This window comes from Xyrauchen texanus, chromosome 11 (assembly GCF_025860055.1).
Source record: "Xyrauchen texanus isolate HMW12.3.18 chromosome 11, RBS_HiC_50CHRs, whole genome shotgun sequence".
Classification (NCBI taxonomy): domain Eukaryota; kingdom Metazoa; phylum Chordata; class Actinopteri; order Cypriniformes; family Catostomidae; genus Xyrauchen; species Xyrauchen texanus.
Genome location: NC_068286.1, coordinates 20,253,401 through 20,275,577, shown reverse-complemented (window position 1 = coordinate 20,275,577; position 22,177 = coordinate 20,253,401). Strand labels below are relative to the sequence as shown.

General features: G+C 38.2%; 1 long non-coding RNA gene across 1 annotated transcript; it reads left to right on the top strand.

Moving 5' to 3' along the window:
* The first annotated feature begins 14,389 nt into the window (after positions 1–14,389).
* On the top strand, positions 14,390–15,994 carry LOC127651210 (uncharacterized). The gene is made up of 3 exons (XR_007971536.1): positions 14,390–14,489; positions 15,338–15,576; positions 15,671–15,994. It is a non-coding gene; the product is annotated as an uncharacterized LOC127651210 (long non-coding RNA).
* Positions 15,995–22,177: the final 6,183 nt, after the last annotated feature.

Genomic DNA, 22,177 nt, shown 5'->3' with positions numbered 1-22,177 from the left:
AACTAATCATTAACACACTTGAAGCATACTGATAATTAGTCTGGCTTCAAGTATACTTAGCATATTTTTTTCACCAGGGTATATACACTCACCTAAAGGATTATTAGGAACACCATACTAATACTGTGTTTGACCCCCTTTCGCCTTCAGAACTGCCTTAATTCTACGTGGCATTGATTCAACAAGGTGCTGAAAGCATTCTTTAGAAATGTTGGCCCATATTGATAGGATAGCATCTTGCAGTTGATGGAGATTTGTGGGATGCACATCCAGGGCACGAAGCTCCCGTTCCACCACATCCCAAAGATGCTCTATTGGGTTGAGATCTGGTGACTGTGGGGGCCATTTTAGTACAGTGAACTCATTGTCATTTTCAAGAAACCAATTTGAAATGATTCGAGCTTTGTGACATGGTGCATTATCCTGCTGGAAGTAGCCATCAGAGGATGGGTACCCGGTGGGGTCTTCTGCTGTTGTAGCCCATCCGCCTCAAGGTTGTGCGTGTTGTGGCTTCACAAATGCTTTGCTGCATACCTCAGTTGTAATGAGTGGTTATTTCAGTCAAAGTTGCTCTTCTATCAGCTTGAATCAGTCTGCCCATTCTCCTCTGACCTCTAGCATCAACAAGGCATTTTCGCCCACAGGACTGCCACATACTGGATATTTTTCCCTTTTCACACCATTCTTTGTAAACCCTAGAAATGGTTGTGCGTGAAAATCCCAGTAACTGAGCAGATTGTGAAATACTCAGACCGGCCCGTCTGGCACCAACAACCATGCCACGCTCAAAATTGCTTAAATCACCTTTCTTTCCCATTCTGACATTCAGTTTGGAGTTCAGGAGATTGTCTTGACCAGGACCACACCCCTAAATGCATTGAAACAACTGCCATGTGATTGGTTGATTAGATAATTGCATTAATGAGAAATTGAACAGGTGTTCCTAATAATCCATTAGGTGAGTGTATACATATTACAGTTATTTAAATGAGATTAAAATTGTAACTTTAAATTATTACTCATACTATATATACAGTCTATATAGAGTATATTTAGGATACCACACATACTGAACCCTGGTATTTTTGTCATTTAGCAGATACTTACTTATCAAAAGTCATTCAAAGCACACTTACAGCACTTGAGCAACCTTGTGCTGTTAAAGTGTTATAGTGCTTTGCTAAAGGCTATAGCCTACATTGATTGCTCTCATGAATCTAAATGTCCAATTTTTGAACTCACAACCTTTGTGCACCAAGCAGATCTTTAACTACCATTCTACCACAATCCCCATCAGAAGCTTGAAATGTATAAATTCTGTGTTCTTTGTGTGAACAAATACACTAAACAGTTGCTACATTCTAGCTTGCTATATTTCTATGTGATTTCAAATATTTTCAGCAAATTTTTCCCCAAGATGTTGTGCACAGGGTCACATAATTGTTGCAGAGTCCATTGTCATATTTTCCATTATATTGTTTATAAGATGTTGCAATGTGTTTGCTGTTGAAAAGAGTGTTTGTAGTTTAGAATGTGTATTTGTATATTGACTGTGTATGTGTGTGTGAGACACAAAGGATTGTACAACACTTAATTTAACCAATTCCTCAGGGACCAGCCCTGTAGTCACATCACCTGTAAAATAAAAAATATATAAATATATTATATATATATAAAACCGCAACAAATTACAGTCATGTACATTTTTATTTGATTATATTTCAATAAAGTTCTGATTATGCTGCTGTTTATCATCCCTCGCTGCCCTGGCCTCTGTTGTCCTCTGGAGTTCAGTCTGTTGTAAACAACTACAGGAAATGATGGCCAGTTAGTTGTATGTGAATTCAATGAGTTCAGTTCCAGGATGGTGTGTTTGTGTATGTTTCTGTTTAATGGAGACAGAGAATGAAAAAAAAGAACCACAGGAATATTAAGTTTGAATGGGAGACATCTGGGCACCACAGTCATGAAAATGTTTGTGCTCAACAGTGCAGTTGTTATTTATAATATAAATTATGACCAACAAGAAAAGAAAACAAATATATTGTTTCACAATGCATTTATCCAACATCATTAGTTATTTGAAACCTTTACTAACTTTTAAAGAGAAAAGGTACTAAGTGATGCTCTACAAACAGTGAAACGTCTCAGTGCTGTTCAATAAATTATTAGCATTTGTGTAATGCCAATGGATTAAATTAGTGGACTGGAATATAGTGGACTTAGAATGATTTATAACCTCATAATATTTTAAGAATCAATTTAACAGATTAAAACAAAAAAACAATGCACTTGATTTATGTTGAAAGACATCTCAGCCTACCCTTAAAATGGCCACCCAAGAACAGGAGGCGCACCCATCTCTAGAACATAGCATAGTGTGTATAAAACACACTCACCCATCCATATTTCCCTCTCTCTCTCTCTCTCTCTCTCTCTCTCTCTCTCTCTCTCTCTCTCTCTCTCTCTCTCTCTCTCTCCCTCTCAGTAGAAAACCAGTTGTGTGATTCCACTAACATCTGTTATGTATATGATCAAAAAATCCAGTGGAGCACTTTTGATATAAGAACATCTGTTTAGCTAATTTTGGTAATTTTAGAGATGAAATAAGATATTGTGAAAGTAATGCGTGCAGTCAATACGCTGAGCTAAATAAATCAGCACTCAAAGCAGCATGTCCTTCTGTAAATCACAGGAAAAATTAGCACAAATATGGTCCTGATCACATTCTTTTGATTGCTATTATTGCAAAAATCTTCGGCAATATACTATACATAGATATATATTTATTTCAATCTTCATCGTTATTTATAAAGTCTTGCTTGTATTTGTTGTCACATCATCCTTCTTTTAGACAAACATTTGCTGATAAGTACCCTGGGATTTGAGATTGGAAAGGGTTATAAAGGGTCTATGACCCCCTCAGTGTCAGGGTCAGAGATTATTCTATTGCCAGAGGCTGAATGCTGATCATTAATGGCATTTGCATATTTTGTCAGGAAGAGAGGATATTAATGACATTATACGAGTAACCGCTTCATTTGTAAGCTATATAAATATATTTTTCAATTTTATGTTAATTTTGATAAACATCTGTACATTTTATAGGGCTGTGGATCATTTCCTTCTGCTAATGACATGAACATGAGACGTCCTGCAAATGCTGCATATATACATATTTTCTTTGTCCTTCTCTTTTAATAATGATATCTGAAAACATAACTTAAGATACATAAAATGCCATCACTGTCCAGAGAGTTCAGTAAACTGACATGTAATTTAGTTTTTTATGGTGTCTCAGGGTTTAGTTGAAAGAACATAGAATCCAGATCTGTGCTCATAAAACAATAATGCAAGTTATTTGCGATGGAAGTGTTTCTTTATTGGGTTGGGCTTGCTTCTGGTGTCATCACTGGCTAAGACATTCTGGGAAGGCGGCAACTGACAATTCATTGCCCAGATCTGGTAAATCTTGCAGAGCAACAGAAGTAGAGCAGAGCCAATGTTGATTAACTCACATACATGATTTACACTCTTTTAAAAAAGGCTGAAAGGCAGATAAAGTCATTGAGAATGCTTTCATAACAGCCCTCTAATTACTTTGTGGTAATCGCCCATGTGGTAAACATCATAACTTAACCTTACACTGTTGCAATCAAGAGAAAAGGAAAGAGAGATGCAGAGAAAAAAGAGAGAATGGGAAGTTAAAGGAATAGTCTGTGTTCAAAACAAGTTAAGCTCAATCAACAGCATTTGTGGCATTATATTGTTTACCACAAATATTAATTTTGACTTGACCCATCTCTTCTTTAAAAAGCACAAATCAGGCCTACATTGAGGCACTTACAATGGAAGTGAATGGGGGACAGTGTTTGAAAGTTAGAATACTCACTTTTTCAAAAGTATAGCCACAAGAAATACTGTAAACAATATGTGTAAATGTGATTTTAGTGTAATTAAATCACTTACTAACTTTTTCTGTGGAAAGTTATAGCCAGTTTTATAACTTTGTTTCCAAGATTATGTAAAGTTTTAAACCCTAAAAACACTGTAAAAATGTAAATTTAAACAACTTTTCAGCTCCAATAATATTTGTAAATATCTGTCTATAAATATAATACATTATCTGTCTATAAACCCTCTAAAAACATGGCCCCATTCACTTCCATTGTAAGTGTCTCACTATAACCTTGATTTTTGCTTTTTTAAACCATTTTTTGTAGTAATCATCAACATTCTGCCAAAAATGCTGTCGATTGAGCACAACTTCTATTGAACCCGGAATATTCCTTTAATTAAGTGTTCTTGAGAGAAAAGCTATACTGTAGACAAAAAGCATTTTCAGGGAGCTCTGTAGATGGTGGAATAAGTGAGGCTTTGTGGTTGTTTAGTTAGAAGGTTGGGCCCCATTGACTGATTATGCAGCACTCATTTGCCACTTGTTTGGAACTGTGGAACAGCTAAAAGTATGTTTTGGGTGTTACTGATTTTTCATGCTTTAAAAAGAGCAATTAGGCCTACATAAGATGAATTTGTGAATCACAAATATGATATGCATGTCAAATGATTTCAGATTTATATAACTGTATGAAAGTACTAAGAACTAAGTACATTGAACCAAGATTTTTCAGAGAAAATAAAAAACTAAAGAGAAACTGTGGGAGTGCGTTCAGACAGACTTATCTCACTGTGTATTCGACAAAAGCAGGTCAAATATTCTTCATCTGAAATCAAATTAGCAAATTTCGAACCACTGCCAGTGGCTGAAGCTGGAAGTGTTGTTGAATGTATGTTGAATGTTGTATTAAGTGATTAAAGTGTAATACTATACTTCTGTAAAGACTTATATTATTTTTAGTTGTAAATACTGTGATACAGCCAACAGGAATATATATTTTATTAATTCCACCCCCCAAACCAAACCCCTAAATCTAACCATCAGTGGAGTAAAAGTTTAATCTTTGAGGGAAAATACAACCTCCAAATCATGCTCATCATTGATTATGTCAGTGTGATTAATTCCTGATTTCCTTGGCACCAGAACCTTGGTCTCAGAGGCTACGGTAGCACCACAGGGAAAGGAAACAACAAATTTGAATTGATGCAAAAATGTCTGATTGGATATGGCCCTTTTCAGTAGCTCGGCAGAATTTGAGGTTATGTTAGCAACATGTCGGCTTCCTTTGTGATCATGTTGCATTCAGACTGAATGTGTTCCTGTGCTATCTACGAATATCTAACTTTTGGGTACAAAAGCCCATCTTTCAAGTCAAGTCAAGAGTTTTTTATTGTCATTTCCTCTTGCGTACAAGGGGAAGAAATGAAACAAAGGGTTTCTTGAGACCACAATGCATAACATTTAACAAGTAATGTGTCTTACAAGACTATCATATGTAGACACATGAATTAGTGCAACAATGTGACATCATAGACCACATGGATGCAATTATTGAATTATGCATTCCTAAAGCTTCCCCTGAGTGATTCTGCTGATCATCCAGGTTTGGCCAGCTGTGCAGAGAGTGTTGTATATTTTATGCCATTTTAATAATTGTTCGCAGATGTTCTGAGACACCCTGCTTCAGGTGACCAAATTTCCTGCTCAATTGACATTGCAGGATATTGAAGGACCACAAAACATGCTCAGTAGTTCTTGAGGGTGATTGAACTTTATTTGCTCAGAGCTGAGGACTGAGGCAGGAACTCAAATAGTGCTGTTGATATGCTGTTCAGGGTCAATGGCCAATTCTGAACAAGCAGCCATTTTTCAAAGGCTCCCTTTAAGTTTCCAAGAAATCAAAAACAAACTGGCCACACTGGAAGGTCAGTAAATTATACATCTTCATGTCACTGTACACGCCTTAACGGACCTCTGTCTTTGCCTGCATTTACATTTCTGAATTAATTCAATGATAAATGGAAAAATTAAGTTATCTATCTTCTAATTTCTTTATCTGCAGAGTAAATAAAGCTTCTTTTGGCGCAAAGACAGAGAAAATGGAAAAGTAAAGTGTTTCATTGCATTGCTAGTTTATGTTCTACCACTCTGACTTTTGCTAAAAGTATTAATTGATTATTGTTCTCTAGACAATATATCGAAATTTCAAACAAATTAAAAGTCTGTGTCTTCCAAACTTTCCAAACATTTGACTGTTGCCTCTGCTAAATGGAAGTTTAGAAAGAGTTTCCTGGAGGATGAGTGGTTATTAAGCTCAAAATGTCCCTCGGGTATTTATTTAAGAGCTTACGCAGAAAGCATGCCACAGCCAGATATAGCCGTGTGCTCAGACCTTATCACTCTTAGCAATGAGCATGTCTGACAAAAGGCAGATTAGGCGAGGGGTGCTTCAGGAATGTGTCTAGAGCCAAACTGACTTTTCTTTGGTCCATGCTATCAATTACCTAGTCATTTGGAAGATGCCAAGGGACTTAAGTTTTAAGTTTGGCCATCAACACAACCTGAAACCTAGAAGCAGGTATATTGCATATTTGTAATAGTATTTCCTTAAAAATTCTGGTCATGCAGTTGTAGTGAGATAGACTTCTGTCTTGTAGTATTTCCCCTGGCTTTGTCATTTGTGTATAATGGTGACTTTCCCTTTTATGCATAATATATTTTAACTTTAATGCGACTTGCATTATGCAGTGTGTGTAAGAACATCACATCTGTCTGTTTTATTGTATCACATCCCTCAGTATTAGGTGGGTTTTTATAGCCTATCTGCATGCATTCGTGGGTATATTAGGGCAGCTACGTGCCACATTCTAATGACCTATTGTGTAATGTATCGGGCGCTTCTGTTCCAAAGGTTTGTGTTGTTGTTTATGTTAGATGTTAGGCTAAATGCTTAGCTCTGGTGCCCTGTGCTAGCGTTAGTTCCTTTGTATGTTATAGCGTTTGTTTGATTTTAGTTTCAGTTGAGTTTCAGTCTGCCTGTTCCATACTGTATACCGCCTGTGTATTCGCGGCCATAATTATGACTAGCTTCAACACTTATGGTAAGTGAAATCAATAAATACAATGTTGATTAAAACACGTTAATGTTTTTAGCTTTTTGTAATTGTTTGTTCTTTTATAGGTGAAATAACTGCTCACCAGAATGTGTCTGTCTGTATGGAAGCTGCAGAGCTGAACTCTGACACTGCTGTTTTGTTGTACTATTTTGTTTTGCTTTGTTTTTGTTCTGTTTGTTTTTATATTGTTTTACATTTTGGTTTTTGGCAGGAAGTGCTGTTTTGTGACTCACAGAGAGCAGTATGATCATTATCTCTGATGTGGCAGGGCGGAGGGCGGGCCGGGTCGTGATTGTGCACACCCGGTCCCTTGTCGGGCTCATCAAGCCTCCGAGAGGGATAAAGGCCGACTGCAGAGGGTTGTGTGGGAGAGAGCGATAGTTTACAGACATGTCCGTCATGTGTGTGTGTTTGTCTTTGAAGTTTCTCATTAAAATATTATTTATATTGAAAAGCCGGTTCTCGCCTCCTCCTTTCCATTGACTTCTTTACACCAAGTTATTTTGTTCCGATTGAAACCATTTGATTTTGTTATTGTTTGTGTGAAGTTGATCTTAGCATGGTGATTCATCATGAGCTATCCCCTGCCCTTCACATTAACATATTTTTATTTTTATTTTATTTTTGGTTTCTTTGTAGTGTTTATTATATGACTATTATGTTAATTTTCTCTTCTGTGTTCTAAGGAGCTGAGGGCCCAGTGTAGGGGGGCTAGCCATTCTCTGCTATATGGTGGTAGTGCCCCTGTCAAGTCAAGTCAAGTCAAGTGGTTTTTATTGTCGTTTCAACCATATACAGTTAGTACAGTACACAGCAAAACGAGACAACGTTCCTAAAGGACCATGGTGCTACATAAAAACAACAAAGGACCAACACAGGACCACATGAGACAACACAACGAAATAAAATACCTATATAAAAAACCTATATATACCTATATAAAGTGCACGTACAAACATGTGCAAAAAGTACGGGACAGTACAACAAATTTCTGACAATGAACAGGACAATAGACAGTGCAGCGCCGACCAGTACTCAGTAGTGCAAAAAGATGACAGTTTCTAAAAATGTAAACATAACATACTATGAGATGCAGAGTGTTCTATGCACATAGCAGTTATTGAGGTAGCAGACAGTTATAAAGTGACAGTAATTAAAGTGCAACTCAGGACACGTGTGTGTCAAACCAGTCTCTGAGTATTGAGGAGTCTGATGGCTTGGGGGAAGAAGCTGTTACACAGTCTGGCCATGAGGGCCCGAATGCTTCGGTACCTCTTGCCATACGGGAGGAGGTTAAAGAGTTTGTGTGAGGGGTGTGTGGGGTCGTCCACAATGCTGGTTGCTTTGCGGATACAGTGTTTTTTGTAAATGTCTTTGATGGAGGGAAGAGAGACCCCAATGATCTTCTCAGCTGTCCTCACTATCCTCTGCAGGGCTTTGCGGTCCAAAACGGTGCAAGTCCCAAACCAGGCAGTGATGCAGCTGCTCAGGATGCTCTCAATAGTCCCTCTATAGAATGTAGTGAGGATGGGGGTTGGGAGATGTGCTTTCCTCAGCCTTCGAAGAAAGTAGAGATGCTGCTGGGCTTTCTTGGTGATAGAGCTGGTGTTGAGGGACCAGGTGAGGTTCTCCGCCAAGTGAACACCAAGGAATTTGGTGCTTTTGACGATCTCCACAGAGGAGCCGTCGATGTTCAGCGGAGTGTGTTCACCTTGTGCTCTCCTAAAGTCAACAACCATCTCTTTTGTTTTGTCGACATTTTGTCACATGCGGCATGCTGTGTATTCACAACTGATTCACCTGTGTGCTTGTACACTCTCACTCACACAAGCACACAAGCACACAAGCACACAACTGATTCACCTGTGTGCTTGTGTGAGTGAGAGTGTACACTTGTGGGTGAAGTGTCTTTTTATCTGGGGATCGCTGCGCTTGGCTAGCCTACCTACTCCTGGTAAGTCTCATCCCTCTTTGGTCAGCAAGTGAATATGCTCTTTTATGGGTGTGTGTGTGCTCATAATTTTAATACACTTTAAAATTATGGTATGAGTGTGCAGTGCCCATCTGACTCATCTAATGTTAAAATAAATCAAATATTTTTGTACTTTGGTATTGACATCTCTTGTCCTTTTGTTTTGAAACAACGAACCTGTGTGACCTTTTCTGTTTGTTACTGGGTAGTACAGAGTGGCATAGTCAGCTTATCTATTGGTTTTTCACTAACATATTAACATCAGCAGCATTCAGCAGCTAAAGAATGGTGTAAAGGTGATGTTAACAGTTATGATGATCCGAGATGCTTAATTTCAGATGGTGGTTCGTTGTGCAGTTGTACTGCACTTGGGTTCTTCATCTTCACATCTTTGTCATTGCCAGTGCCAGCACAACGTTACAGAACACTTGACCCACCAAAATGAACCCAGCAGTTCTACTAATATGTCTATGCCAAGGAAAACTTTCTACAGAAGACTACTTGGAGGACTTCTGCATCCTGGCAGATGAGGTAGGCTTCAATGAGATCTCCCTCAAAAACCTTTTTCATGCAGGCTTGAATGAGTCGGTGCGCACCTGGATGCCTGGCAGTGGGAGTACCTTCAATCTGTCTCAATATATCGACTTTGCCCTGCGGATAATTGGTTTAACTTTCGCTGTGGGAGAGGCGGATAACGAGCCAGCATCCCACGTCATGGTCGACAAGCCAGCGTCACACATCATTGTCGACGAGCCAGCGTCCCACGTCATGGTCATCGTGCCAGCGTCCCACATCATGGTCAACGAACCAGCGTCCCACATCATGGTCAATGAGACAGCGTCTCACATGTTGTACTATGCATGCAGAAGAATTGAAACAACATGATTTGAATCTAGGAAAAAGCTAACCTTTTTAATCCTGGAATACTTCAACATCATAAATTAACGGATCAAGCATCAACAATCCTACTGAAGGCCTGTCTTTGGACAATAAAATGGTCAAGACATTCTAAACACCATAATTCAAAGCAAAAAGGGTCATTGGTCAGAACGGCCCCTTAGCATGAGCTTCTGAACTTCCACACAGAGTAAAGCAGACTTTCCTTTGAAAGGTTTCCAAAAGACCATAAGATTTGCACGACTCGAATACTAACGCATTTCATCTTAATCCAGGAACATTCTACACAAAATCACAGTATTTTACTGATTTCAGCTTCTAAAATGTACAGAATGCATTAAAATTCACGATTTATATTTATACTTGCTAGGTAATTCTGACAATTGCTTTGAACTGTGGTAACTTGTATAACTGACAAATGAATGATTATAGCCTGGTGTACCTCTTTAAAATGTGTGTAATATTTATACATGTTGTATAACCAAGGAATTAACCAGTATGATTTGTAACCAGGGATTTTCATGTTTTGTTACCTACACGTATCATATTTGTGAAATAATATAAAATTTGGTATGCAAACGCTTGCTTGGTTACATGGAGGAAGCTGATGACAACGAATATCATGTCTCTTGTACCATTCTCAAGATATAAAAGTTAATGATTAAATATGCATTTTTTTTGAGAGGGAGATTTGTAAGACTTCTGATTGACGCAGGACACCTTTGGGGATGCGGCCAATTTCAGTTCAAATGTTTCCAAACAGGAAGAACGTCCTCTCTCTTCCTCTCTTCTCTCGTCCCTTCTGCACTCTCTGCTCAGGCTCTTCCCTCATGGTCTTCTCTGGATCTCTTCGGAACCAGATCCATGCCATGTGAGGTCCATGGAAGCTCAGAAGTCCAGAGGAAGCCTCTCACTCTCTATGGTCCATGAGAAGGCCTCGCTTCAAAACCAACCTCATCATTCATACAGACAATAACTCTCCGATCATTCAGAGGTCCAAAACATAGATGGAACAAATTTTCGACCTAGAGCCAAGCAACACAAAGAACGCAAGGAAACACCACTACACGCAAGTACATCTCCAATATTGTGCTCAAAGTGCTGGTGTATTTGTTAAATACTTTGGGTAATCTGATAGCAAATCGATGTAGACTCAAATAAGGTTAAATGGTTCTTAAGGCATTGTCAACAGACTCTATAAAGTTCATTTTCACTGTATTGATCATTTATTTCACAGTCTGTCACTCTTCTCAACAACCAGTCTCATGTATATATGTGTTAGATTCATTTTATGTTTAGAATAGCAATAAAGTTTGTTTATATTCAAAGATGATTTGACTGGTATATTTTGATAAATAATCTCATCCCTGTTTCTAAAAGATTGCGCTTCAAAGCTGTACCTAAATATGTGTGATATTATTTTCAATAAGCCATGAGAATACTCTCACTCCAATAAGTGAATTAATGCACTTTAACGGTTCCCGTCTAAATTCTTCAGTACCAAAAATCATACACACGTCATGGACGACGAGCCAGTGTCCCACGGCATGGTCGACGGACCAGCGTCCCACTTCATGGTCGACGAGCCAGCGTCCCACATCATGGTCAACGAACTAACAGATATGCCTTCCACGGCCAACGGGTCAACGCCCACACCTGCCACGGCCAATGAGTCAACGCCCAAGCCTGCCATGGCCAACGATCTAAAAGCTTCATCCATCCCAGGGCCAGCCTTATTTATCTCGTCCGTCCCAGAGCCAGCATTACCAGTCTTATCCATCCCAGAGCCAGCGTTGACAGCCTCGTCCATCCCAGAGCCTGCGCTGCTAACTTTGGCCTTCCGGAGGAGGAGGAGGAGGAGAAAGGCTTTTGTTTCCAAGTCTCTTCCCATGTATAGTATATGACCACGGAGGTCATTTCCAAGTCTCTGCCCATGTTCACAATCACGGAAGTCATTTCAAAGTCTCTGTCCATGTTCACGACCACGGCGGTCGTCTATGAGTATCTGCCCATGTATAAGACCATGGAGGTCGTTTCCAAGTCTCTGTCTATGTTCACAACCACAGAGGGCATCTATGAGTATCTGCCCATGTAAACAACAATGGAGGTCGTTTCCAAGTCTCTGTCCATGCTCACGACCACAGAAGTCATCTCCAAATCTCTGTCCATACCCACAACCACAGAGGTCACTCCCAAGACTCTGCTCATGTTTAAGATGCAACAGAGGTTGTTCCTCAAGACTCAGTCCATACCCACGACCACAGAGGTCACTTACAAGTCTCTGCTCATGTTCAAGACCACTGAGGTCTTTCCCAGTCATCTAGGACACTTTGTTTCGAGCCTCCCACAGCTCCACCTTGTACAACTTGGCCCCACATCATGGCTGCCAAGCACAAGTTCCACGTCATGGCCTCCAAGCCCGAGTTCCACGTCATGGCCTCCAAGCCCGAGTTCCATGTCATGGCTGCCAAGCCCAAGTTCCATGTCACAGCCATGCCAGAGTCAGCTCCAGGCCATGTCACCGCCACACCAGAGTCAGCTCCAGGCCATGTCACCGCCACACCAAAGTCATCTCCAGGCCATGTCACCGCCACGCCAGAGTTAGCTCCAGGCCATGTCAACGCCACGCCAGAGTCAGCTCCAGGCCATGTCACTGCCATGCCAGAGTCAGCTCCAGGCCATGCACCGCCACGCCAGAGTCAGCTCCAGGCCATGTTACTCTAACGCCAGAGTCAGCTCCAGGTCATGTCAATGCCACGCCAGAGTCAGCTCCAGGCCATGTCACCGTCACGCGGTCCATGTCATGTCTGCCAAGGCCGAGTTCCACATCATAGCAACCAAGCCCAAGTTCCACATCATGGCCACAAAGCCCAAGTTCCACGTCATGGCAGCCAAGCCCACGCCTCAGCCTGCTCCATGCCATGTCACAGACATGTATCAGCCTGCTCCATGCCATGTCACAGCCACGCTTCAGCCTGCTCCATGCCATGTCAAAGCCACATCTCAGCCTGCTCCATCCCATGTCACAGCTATGCCTCAGTCTGCTCCATGGTCCAGGCCCGCCTATACTCCACGGGCCATGCCTCATGCCTGTCTCGTCAGGCCACGCCCTATTTTTCTAGTCCTCAGTTCACTATTGAATTTGATATTTTCTTTTGGGGCATCGGAAGCCACCCCTAGAGGGGGGATATGTAATGTTTAATGTGTGTTTTCATGTATTTCATGTTTTTCATTTTGAAAAGTTTAGTTCCTTTTCATGTCATGTGTTCCCTTATCATGTGGTTCTTCATCTTCACGACATTGTCTTCGTCATTGCCAGTGCTAGCACAATGTTACACACTGTGCATACCATGAGTGCGCTGACTGAGAAATATTTACTCTGAAAATATATGAATGAATATTTCACCAATCATGAAATGTGTCCCATATTTCTGTTGGCTGTTTAAAAGAACAAGCAATGCCCAATTTGCGAATGAATAATTCTTCGAGTTGGTTCTTTTCAATGAATTTTCCATGTAAATGTTCGCTAGATGGATGTGTTTTTAGCATCTCTCACAGGAGCACTGCATTTTTAGATGCTGTTTCAAGTTTAAAAGAACTTCTTCAACTGATAAAAACATGTCTTGATACACCTGCGTTCTGCTCTATTTGTTTTGGTGCTTTTTTCTTTTTTTTTGTGTAAAAACTAGGGCTGTCGATTTAACGCTTTAATAACGTGTGATTAATTTGACAAAAAATAATGCATTAAAAAAAATGTACGCATTTAATCGCAATGCTTTCCTGAGAAATTCTAGCTTGTAGTACAACCTGTTTAATCCAGAGGGAAGTAAGTGAAATTTTAGCTGTGTGATTACAGTGAACAAACCCGTCAGCGGACACATAACACAAACGTGCATTACCTTCTTGCGTTCGAAACACTTGAAGGAGCGCAAATGCGAACCAAGGGATCTCAAGATGTGTTTAAAGATTGAGGATTAAACTATATTTAACTTGACACAGTGACCTAAACACGTGTTACATGTAATTAATACGATTCAAAATTGTAATCGATTGACAGCCCTAGTAAAAACTCCTCTGTCTGAACAGTTACTGGAAGTAATGCTTTAGCCAATAGTTACATGAATGCTACTCATACTTAAAATAAAGAAATGCTTATCTCAAAGTCGCCAGAATTGAATGCTTTGGTGTTGTTTTTTGCACACACAAAAAAATAAAATATCTCAAGGGGGAGCATGCCCTTGGGAGCATGTTTGGGGCTATTCACACCAAACGTGTTTTTCTGTTCTGTTTTCCCATTGTTTAAACACTTGCTGGACGAATGTCTTTGACATTTGCACTGCAACTCGCTTTTTCTTTTCTGGGTCTCACGCAGGACAGGTATATTTTAAACACCATGTCAAGTTAAAAAGAACTTCACATTTTCAAAAAAGCATGTTGAGACACCTGTGCTCTGTTTCATTCTTTGCACTGCATCTAGATTGTTTTTAACACAGATGTCACAAAGATTCAACATTCTAAACAAGTTCAGGCTGCATAGAGGGGACTGTTGGAGTGTTTCATATTTTTCCAGTTGTTCTGCACCAGGTGAAGTTTCAGCAAATAAACGGTAAGGCAATGCTTTTTTCCCACTTCTCCTCTAGTGTACTGAGGGGCTGCCATGCCTTGTTAAAACTGTGTATGTTTACTGTTTCAGTACTGTTAAGAATGTTGCCTATAAGCTTACATAAAATACAGCTATACTAGGATCTTTTCGAAGAAATTAGATAGTAAGCAATTTCAGGATCGGGTCAGGTTCAGGCTTAAAATCTGATGGTATCATTCGGGCCTGCTAGTGTCAGGCCACATGGTCTTGGGTGTGGGTCGAGTTCGGTTTTATTTTATGGCCCGTGCAGACATCTAGGCAGATTTTTGTGCTTGCCATCAGATTAAATCCTGCAGGTGCCCATGATTCTCGATATATACTTTATAATACATTCAGAATGTTGTGTATTGCACTAGTCATTTAAACTACTTTTATCAAACTTTTATGGTAAATATTTGTCCTTTTTGCAGTGTTAGTATAAATCTATTTACTTTCTTTCAATGGAAAACAGAAGCTCAGACATTCTTTATAAAATCTCCTTTTGTGTTTCATGAAGAAATAAAATAGGGAAGTGAAAGACTGGGAGAGTTGGGAGAGTAAATTACAAACTTTTCATAATTGAACCATTTAAATAAATGTAAATATATACAGTATATATATATATATATATATATATATATATATATATATATATATATCCATACTTCTTTATGATCTGTGCTTCACATAGCACCAGTTTTGAGCCCATTGCAAGATACCATCATCATACACATTGCGTCAGTCTGCCAATCAGGCAGCACACATACATTCAAATTGGCCTTCTTTCCCAATCTTTCTTACACTCTCTGTCTCTCTTTTGTTTTTGGTGCAAGTGCCCCAGTTATGAAACCACGTACATCCCACTCAGTCAGAGGTTTAAGCTCCTGCTCCCTCCCAAAGGGTATGTACCAATATGCATGGAGCACATTTTCACAGATGACATCAGAGAACAAGCATATGAATTACCAGGCAGCCTGCCATCTTTGAGTTCAGACAGAATGCCATTAATACCAGATGAAGAGCCAAACAACAACAGCACAACAACATGAAAGCCCAAAACAACTGGGACCAGGTAAAGGTTTCATCATTTTATATATTAATGTCTTGATTAACAAAGACTCAACTCAACTCTCTCTCTCTCTCTCTCTCTACCCTCTGTCTTACAGATACTCTCCTGCTCTCTCTTTGCCCCAAAAGTTGCGACACCATTGAAACTACCAGCAGACTTGAGGGACTTTCTAAAAAAAGTATTGTCAGCAAATCACGTTACAATGAATAAAATATTCGCCACTGTTGACCATGACTTATTTAAGAGCTATTATAAATTCATACTTACATTTAAAAAACACAATCATTTTTTAAATGGAATGGCAATTTTTTATTCCACCTGGAAATATTTTAGTATTTCCACCTGGAAATATGAGGATATAGATTAGATGCATAATGTGGCAATATAATATGTGTCTTTTGGCAATTTCGAACAAAATGTATACAGTCCTGTGAACTGCTACTACCTATACTGGGAAGACAATATCCAGTTTATAACAATAAAGATTTTTAGGCTATTAATACTATGTGAAAAGACACAATTGAGACTAAAAATTCAGACTGAAAAAAATATGATATTAATAAAAAAACATTTCTATCATTTGCTTGAAAGTCTGTTTTTTAAATCACTGCACATTGTACTTTTTCACTTCATCACTCATTTTACTATTTTTTTTATTTACAAAAACAATAAGGATGTATGGCCTTCTTATTCTTTCCATTTGTATTTTTTCATTTAAAAAGAATATATATATATATATATATATATATATATATATATATATATATATATTATTCTAGAATATATATATAAAAGAATATATATATATTCACTGTCAAATCAAATCAAATTCAATTATTGTAAACTCATGTAAACAGAACGCAAATCCAATATGGTGACACATCAGTAATGTCAAACTACATATGATTCTTGCACATGTCATGACCAAATGTCATGACACCATGCCACAAAATCATTTGAAGTTATAAGTATTTTTTAATGAAATATTTCAGATGAATTGGGTGATTCTCAGATTACAGGCATATTTCTGTCCCTGGGATGTATTTATAGGAAAAACACATTTCACACAACTATTTTAAATGTCCATAGTGAGTTTAGACAAAGACAGATCTAGACTTCTTTATTGTGTCTCAAGATAATTATTTTAGTACATTTAAATTTGTGTTTTATGGTAGAAAATTTTGGTTTTGGAGCTGTGTTTATATTTGAGTTTCAAATATAATGCCATATTTAAATTAAAGATTTCCTACAAAATTGTGGACTTTTTTGTGCATTTTAATCAAACATGGTTTAAGTTAGCATATTATTAGCAAATGTTAAGTATACATCTGGAATGATCTTTATTTCATTTAATTTATACCTGTCCCTTAATATATCTGTCATTACAACACACTCTACATAATGCACTGAAATAAAGTTTTTCAACATGAAGTTTACTTGGTAGCCATGGTAACTTGAGATCCTAGTGGAGCACGTGTCCGTCAAGAAAGAAGACTGTTGTTTTGAGGTCCAGGTAAGAAAGGTAAGAAAATGTACTCTTTATTCATAGTGATAAGCATTTACACTTATTGCATGACATCACTAAACAAGTTATATATATTTTTTACTTAAATTATTTTGATGACTTTTTACTTCTTTTCTGTAACTTACATGTAGCTATGCAGCTAGATGTGCTAGTCACCTATGAGGCTAGTTTTATTAATTTATATATATATATATATATATATATATATATATATATATATATATATATATATATATATATATATATATTTTTTGCAAAAATGGCAAAGAGGTCATCACAAGCAAATTCCAGTAGCCCATTTCTGCCTTTAGTCTGAGAAATACCCAATTACAATTGAATGGCATACGGTACATTAATTAAATACATTACATGACCTCAATTGATCTGTTATAAAAATGTTTCATAAAATAATTAAATAGTTTTCTATAATTTCCAATATTTGTAGAAAAACAAAATAAAAACAAATTTCCAATATTTGTAGAACTCCATTCTTCCACCTCAGAAATATTGGCAAGCTACAACACTTGCTATCTATTTCTGATGCCAAAAAACGAATTAATGTGTTCATGACCTCAAGACTAGAATATTGTAATGCATTATTAGGTGGATGTCCTGCAGGTTTAATTATTATCTTCAGTTGGTTAAAAATGCAGCAGCTAGAGTGCTAAATAGAACCAAGAAATATGATTATATCAGCCCCATTTTATTGGCGTTACAGTGGTTACCAGTTAAGTTTCGTATAATTTTTTAAATTCTGTTAATTACTTACAAAGCTTTGAATGGTCTAGCTTTAAAGTACTTAAGTGATCTTCTATAATATATATTCCATCGCGCTCATTACAATTGCAAAACTACAGCCTATTAACAATACAGAGAATATCTAAATACACAAAAGGAGGGATATCGTTTTCATATTTGGCTCCTAAACTATGGAAAAGTCTTCCTAGCTGTGTTCGGAACTCAGACACACTAAAGTCTAATCTATTCAGAAAGGCATACACCTAATTTATCCCTGAATTCATAGCTATGCTGATTTAGTTTAGATCTGCCGGAACTGAAAACACTTCTCTTATTCTTTAACCCCACTTTAAAGTGAATAGAATCTACGCTCATTTTATTCTATTTCGTTCCCTGTCTAAACCTTTGGGTTATATCCCAAGGTTACCAGAGCCTGCCAGACCTATCTCCAGTCCTGCCTGATGTCCGATTCCCACTGTGTCGCTGAGTGATGATGACCAACTGCAGCATGTGCCAGCCAGACTTCACTTCAGTCTACTAAATCAGACTTCAGAGAGGATGCAAACTCAAAGAAATGGGATTATTCACTGTCTGAAGCATAGGCTCAGGATGGAGTTCACCAAAACTACCTGCCATAAGCTTCCAGCCGGACTGCGATTCTCCTTACTGAATGCTACGTATATCAACTTGGACAAAGGAGGGACAACACTCTCTTAAACTACATAGAAAATGAATGAACCTCTAAAAAAATCCTTCATCTGACAAAATCAAAGGACAATTCATCTACATGTTAATTCGGGATGACTTCAAGGACTTTAACACTACAATTTAGTTAAGATAAAATCATTTTGTTTAATCATTGACCCACAACACTTACTTAGTTTTCTAATTTTAACCACTAATAGTTCAAAACATAAATAACTAATATTGGCATTATATCATTAATTTTCTTTTATAGCATAATTTAATGTACAGCTGCTGTACAACTCCTATTTTGAAACGCGCTATACAAATACATTTGACTTGACTTGATTTAAAATGTTTGTTTATGGGACTTTCAGTAAGTAATAAATGTGCTTTATTCTGTTCATTTCATGGAATTGATTGTGCTGTGTGTTTTTTATATTTTTTAAATGTTTTATCTTCATGCAGTTTTGTCATCATTTGGTTTGGCCATACATTATGTGATGCGACCTGTGATATTAAAAAAATATTACATTCAAAATGAGATATTTAACTTCTGGGTCTGAAGCCTTTTGTTATACTTTTTTCATAAATGTTATGGATTTTAAAGAAAAGACCATTATTCCATCAACGAGCACTACCTGGGCAGCTTTTGCTGTTGCACACTGTCTCCATGTTTATATACGCCTCTCTCGCCGAACACTTTCACTGTTGCAAACTGACTCCATGTTTATTTCTGCATCTCCTGCTGAACGTGTTTAGATGCACTCTATGATATGGAACAGTCTTTCTGTGGGCCCCCCAATAGACTGGCATGTCTTAAGGTCAATATTAGGACAAAAATGTCAAAAAAAAGAAACTCGTCAGTCAGTTATTGTCTTGAGGAATGAAGGCTATACAATGCTTGAAATTGCCAAAAACTGAAGATTTTATTACAAAGGTCTACAATATAGTCTTAAATGACAAAGGACAACTGGCTCTAACAAGGACAGAAAGAGATGTGGAAGGACAGATGTGCAACTAAACAAGAGGATAAGTACATCAGAGTCTCTAGTTTGAGAAATGATTCCTCACATGTCCTCAGTTGACATCTTCATTGAATTCTACCCACTCAACACCAGTTTCATGTACAGCAGTAAATAGAAGACTCAGGGTGCAGGCCTTGTAAAGAAATGCCAAGAAAAAGACACTTTTGTAACAGAAAAACAAAAAGAAAATGTTAGAGTGGGCAAAGAAACACAGACATTGGACAAGAGATAATTGGAAAAGAGTGTTATGAATCTTAACCCCGTTGAGCTTTTTTGGGATCAGCTAGATACTAAGGTGTGTGAGAAGTGACCGACAAGACAGGAAGCATCTGGAAAAACTGACAGCTAGAATGCCAAGGATCGGCAAAGCTGTCGTTGTTGCATGTCAATTACTGAACTTTAAGAAGTTCTGAAAAAAATATTGAAATTGTAATAGTAATTTTTCATGTTCTTAATATCCTGACTATACATTATGATCAGTTGAATGCCACTTTAGTGAATAAAAGTACAAATTTCTTTCCATAAGAGTAAAATCCGTACATTATTTCAATTTTTGGTGCCAGTATGTGTGTATATATATATATATATATATATATATATATATATATATATATATTAAAAGAAAGACACTAGCTTAGGACATCAGATAATATATGTGGAAAGCACCCTCCCTTTCCAACCCCCCAACCCCCTCCCTCTCACACACACATACACACACAAACACACATGCGCAAGCAACAGATATAATTCCACAGGTAATTCCACACACAATATCTCACAGTTTCTTTCTCTTTCTCTCTCATGCTCACATACACACACGCACTACATTGTTACTCCAGTACACAGTAAGTGCTCCAGTAAAGCAGCACAAGCCTCCGTTGCTAGATCTAAAGCGATGTTTTTTTAACTAGTAACAGAGACTCAAGCTGTATAAAAGCAACACACAATCCATGGCAGAAGAAAGTATGTCCAATCACAAGAGAATGTCTTAAGGTGTGATTACCGTGGTATAAGTAGAATAATTGTCTCCGGTCCGTTTAATTATTGAAAAATAATGCACTTCACTGCACATTGTGACCGCATTACCACATCGGGGTGTGCATTATTTTTCAATAATTAAATGGTCCATCATCAATAAATCCTTGCGTATACTTTATTTTCAGTACTGTGCAAAAGTCTTAGGTGCATTATATTTTTCATAAAAAGCATTTGTCTTAAAATGTATCTTTTATATATTCTGCTTTTAGTGTATCTGTTTGCAAATAGAATTGAATAGAAGAAGAACAAGGAGCCCTACAACAGATGGTATGAACCACACAGAGCCCAGATCTCAAGATCATTGTGTCAGTCTAGGATTATATGAAGAGACAGAAGCAATTGAGACAGCCTAAAGAGACAGAAGAACTGTGGCAAGTTCTCCATATACTGAACAAGGATTTGATCCCCAGACTTATTGAAAATTACAACTGTACCACTATATTTGCATATTTTACACTCCAATACAGAACTTCTAACTTAAAAGTAATTCTTCTTTGGTCATTCCTTATCTCCCCTCAGATACAAAGTGAGTTAGAACTGCACCCGCCTGGTACCCCGTCAAACAAACAAAAAGACAGACAAAAAAATCTAACAAACAAATGGGTGTTTGACATTACTTTAAAGAGCAATTAAATGTCTCTCTTTTTTCAAAATGGCTATCTTCTTTGTGAATACCAAGCAATGAATGTGAGCTGTGACAACGTTCAGCTGCTCAGTGTTTTACTTGAAAAGAGTACAGATGCTGTATCAGCTCATTGACAGCATTGTTAGGCACCTGTTGACCAAACTTCCGGCACTTAGACCCCATATTGATAATGGTCCATTTTACTAAGTATAGACTTTTAAGATGGACTGCATAATGGACGATGATATAGTCTTCTAGGCACTTTGCTTTATATGAGCGTGTTGTTCCAATCGACTTTTTTTTAAGTCAGCGTGTCATGATGCCAGAGTGCATAAAAAAAGTGTCTTTCAGCTCTGATCTAAAATACCTCCAATTTATGTAAGGCTGTTAAGGCAGACTTGAACCGCAGGCTTATGTGGGCTTTTATGTTCTCACGATGGAGAATGGCAGAGTAATCAAAATTTCCCCTGAGTCTGACCACCCACATTAGGATATGTTTGGGAATAGAAAGTTCAAGGGATATTTTCCTCTTGACCCTCATCCACCACCCAACCTCTCCTGCATATCTGTCAGTATCACATCTATAGGACAGGACTTCTTGGTGAGTTTGTCCAATGTAAATAATGCTGCTGATCATTTAGGATAAGGTTATGATATGGTAGTTGGGGTTCTGTCAAGGTGAGAGAAAGATAATGAGAAGGAGAGAAACAATTACAGAAAGAGAGAGAGAGAGAGAGAGAGAGAGAGAGAGAGAGAGAGAGAGAGAGAGAGAGAAATCCGCACAAGAGGATTTGCAATTCCTCATGATGCTCTGAGCTTCGGCTGATTGCCGACGGCCAGGCAGACTGTGCCTCACAGAGTGCTGGTGTTTCCTTTGAGGCCCCCCTCCCAGCTGAGGGGGGAGGTGGAGAATTACAATCCCACCCCGTCAAAGTGCTCTCACTTAAACAATCACGTACACACACA